The sequence below is a fragment of the Arachis ipaensis genome, chromosome B2 (genome assembly GCF_059453495.1).
Source record: "Arachis ipaensis isolate K30076 ecotype BB chromosome B2, ASM5945349v1, whole genome shotgun sequence".
NCBI classification, from domain to species: domain Eukaryota; kingdom Viridiplantae; phylum Streptophyta; class Magnoliopsida; order Fabales; family Fabaceae; genus Arachis; species Arachis ipaensis.
The window spans coordinates 56,148,129-56,151,768 of NC_142437.1; the positions used below are offsets into that span (position 1 = coordinate 56,148,129).

A 3,640-nucleotide genomic window follows, 5' to 3' on the forward strand; every position below is an offset into this window, starting at 1 on the left:
GATGATCATGAATGGAAAGAGAGATGATGAGGTAGGTGGGGATCCTGTGGGGTTCACAGATCCTGAGATGATCCTGTGGGGTCCACAGATCCTGAGGTGTCAAGGCATTTACATCCCTGCACCAATTTAGGCATGTAAAATGCCCTTGCACACAACTCTGGGCGTTCAGCGCCAGGTTGGTGCCCATTTTGGGCGTTCAACGCCCCTTTGCTGCCATTTCTGGCGTTGAACGCCAGAACCATGCTTGTTCTGGGCGTTCAACGCCAGGATGCTCCCATTCTGGGCGTTCAGCGCCAGAACTATGCTCTGTTCTGGCGTTTGAACGCCAGACAGATGCTCCTCCAGGGTGTGATTTTTCTTCTGCTGTTTTTGATTCCGTTTTCAATTTTTATATTTATTTTGTGACTCCTCATGATCATGAACCTATAAAGACACATAACTAAGAAAAATATAGTTAGATAAATAAACATTGGGTTGCCTCCCAACAAGCGCTTCTTTAATGTCAATAGCTTGACAGTGGGCTCTCATGGAGCCTCACAGATGTGCAGAGCTTTGTTGAAACTCTCCAACACCAAACTTAGAGTTTGGATATGGGAGTTTAACACCAAACTTAGAGTTTAGTTGTGGCCTCCCAACACCAAACTTAGAGTTTGACTGTGGGGGCTCTGGTTGACTCTGCTTTGAGAGAAGCTTTTTCTGCTTCCTCTCCATGGTTGCAGAGAGAGATCCTTGAGTTGTAAACACAAGGGAGTCCTCATTCCATTGAAGGACTATTTCACCTCTGTCAACATCAATCACAGCTCTTGCTGTGGCCAGGAAAGGTCTTCCTAGGATGATGGATTCATCCTCTTCCTTTCCAGTATCTAGGACTATGAAATCAGTAGGTATGTAATGGCTCTCAACCTTTACTAATACATCTTCTATTTGTCCATAAGCCTGTTTTCTTGAGCTGTCTGCCATCTCCAGTGAGATTTTAGCAGCTTGCACCCCATAGATTCCCAGTTTCTCTATTACAGAGAGGGGCATGAGGTTTATCCCTGAACCAAGATCACACAGAGCCTTAAAGATCATGGTGCCTATGGTACAGGGTATTATGAACTTTCCAGGATCCTGTCTCTTCTGAGGCAATGTCAGTTGATCCAGATCACTTAGTTCATTAATGAACAAGGGAGTTTCAACTTCCCAAGCATCAATGCCAAATAATTTGGCATTCAGCTTCATGATTGCACCAAGAAACTTGGCAGTTTGCTCTTCAGTGACATCCTCATTCTCTTCAGAAGAGGAATACTCATCAGAGCTCATGAAGGGCATAAGGAGGTTCAATGGAATCTCTATGGTCGCTAGATGAGCCTCAGAGTCCTTTGGTTCCTCAGAGGGAAGCTCCTTATTGACCACTGGACGTCCCAAGAGGTCTTTCTCCTTGGGATTCACGTCCTCTCCTCTCCTCACAGGTTCGGCCATGGCACTTATGTCAATGGCCTTGCACTCTCCTTTTGGGTTCTCTTCTGTATTGCTTGGGAGAGTACTAGGAGAGATTTCAGTGATCCTTTTACTCAGCTGGCCCACTTGTGCTTCCAGATTTCTAATGGAAGATCTTGTTTCATTCATGAAACTTACAGTGGCCTTGGATAGATCAGAGACTAGATTTGCTAAATTAGAAGTATTTTGTTCAGAATTCTCTGTCTGTTGCTGAGTTGATGATGGAAAGGGCTTGCTATTGCTGAACCTGTTTCTTCCACCATTATTAAAGCCTTGTTGAGGCTTTTGATCCTTCCATGAGAAATTTGGATGATTTCTCCATGTTGAGTTATAGGTGTTTCCATAAGGTTCACCTAAGTAATTTACCTCTGCTATTGCAGGGTTCTCAGGATCATAAGCTTCTTCTTCATAAGATGCCTCTTGAGTACTGTTGGATGCAGCTTGCATTCCATGCAGACTCTGAGAGATCATATTGACTTGCTGAGTCAATATTTTGTTCTGAGCCAATATAGCATTCAGAGTATCAACTTCAAGAACTCCCTTCTTCATAGGCGTCCCATTACTCACAGGATTCCTTTCAGAACTGTACATGAACTGGTTATTAGCAACCATGTCAATGAGTTCTTGAGCTTCTGCAGGCGTTTTCTTTAGATGAATGGATCCACCTGCAGAAGTGTCCAGTGACATCTTTGATAGCTCAGATAAACCATCATAGAATATATCCAGGATGGTCCATTCTGAAAGCATGTCAGAAGGACACTTTTTGGTCAACTGTTTGTATCTTTCCCAAGCTTCATAGAGGGATTCACCTTCTTTCTGTCTGAAGGTTTGAACATCAGCTCTAAGCTTGCTCAGCTTTTGAGGAGGAAAGTACTTGGCTAAGAAAGCCGTGACCAGCTTATCCCAAGAGTTCAGGCTGTCTTTAGGTTGAGAATCCAACCATAATCTAGCTCTGTCTCTTACAGCAAAAGGGAAAAGCATGAGCCTGTAGACTTCAGGATCTACTCCATTAGTCTTAACAGTATCACATATCTGCAAGAATTCAGTTAAGAACTAAAAAGGATCTTCAGATGGAAGTCCATGAAACTTGCAGTTCTGCTGCATCAGAGAAACTAATTGAGGTTTCAGCTCAAAGTTGTTTGCTCCAATGGCAGTAATGGAGATGCTTCTTCCATGTAAATTGGAATTAGGTACAGTAAAGTCACCAAGCATCTTCCTTACATTATTATTATTTTCGGCTGCCATCTCCTCTGCCTGTTCGAAAATTTCTGAAAGGTTATCTCTGGATTGTTGTATTTTAGCTTCTCTTAATTTTCTCTTCAGAGTCCTTTCAGGTTCTGGATCTGCTTCCACAAGAATGTTCTTATCCTTGCTCCTGCTCATATGACAAAGAAGAAGGCACAGAAAAATAATAATAATAATAATAGAGATCCTTTATACCAAAGCACAAAGGTTCCCTTATGTGAGTAGAAGAAAAGAAGAGAAGAAAATCTGAACTCAGAGAGAGAGGGAGTTCAGATTTTTGGTGAGTTGAAGGAAAGATGTTAGTATATCAATAAACAAATAGAAGACGACGAGAGGGGGAAGTGAATTTTCGAAAACAATTTTTGAAAAAGAGTTAGTGATTTTTGAAAATTGGTTTTTGAAATTTGTTAGTATTTTTTTCGAAAAATTTTTAAAATTAAAAATAAAAATAAAAATAATTAGTTAATTAAAAAGAAATTTTTGAAAAAAGGGGAGATATTTTCGAAAATTAGAGAGAGAGAGAGTTAGTTAGGTAGTTTTGAAAAAGTTAAGATACAACCAAAAAGTTAGTTAGTTAGTTGAAACAAATTTGAAAAGATAAGAAGTTAGGAAGTTAGAAAAGATATTTTGAAAAGATATTTTTGAAAAAGATAAGATAAGAAGATATTTTAGAAACTAATTTTGAAAAAGATTTGATTTTTAAAATCTCAATTAATGACTTGATTCATAAGAAATCACAAGATATGATTCTAGAACTTTAAAGTTTGAATCTTTCTTAACAAGCAAGTAACAAACTTCAAATTTTTGAATCAAAACATTAATTGATTATGTTATTTTCGAAAATTTGGTATAAAAATAAGAAAAAGATTTTTGAAAAATATTTTTGGAATTTTCGAAAATAACTAAGAATTTTGAA

General features: G+C 39.0%; 1 non-coding gene across 1 annotated transcript; it reads left to right on the forward strand.

Annotated features, from left to right (window-relative positions):
- The first annotated feature begins 2,220 nt into the window (after positions 1 to 2,220).
- Positions 2,221 to 2,328, forward strand: LOC148573990 (small nucleolar RNA R71). The gene has a single exon (XR_015905690.1). It is a non-coding gene; the product is annotated as a small nucleolar RNA R71 (small nucleolar RNA).
- The last annotated feature ends 1,312 nt before the right edge of the window (positions 2,329 to 3,640 follow it).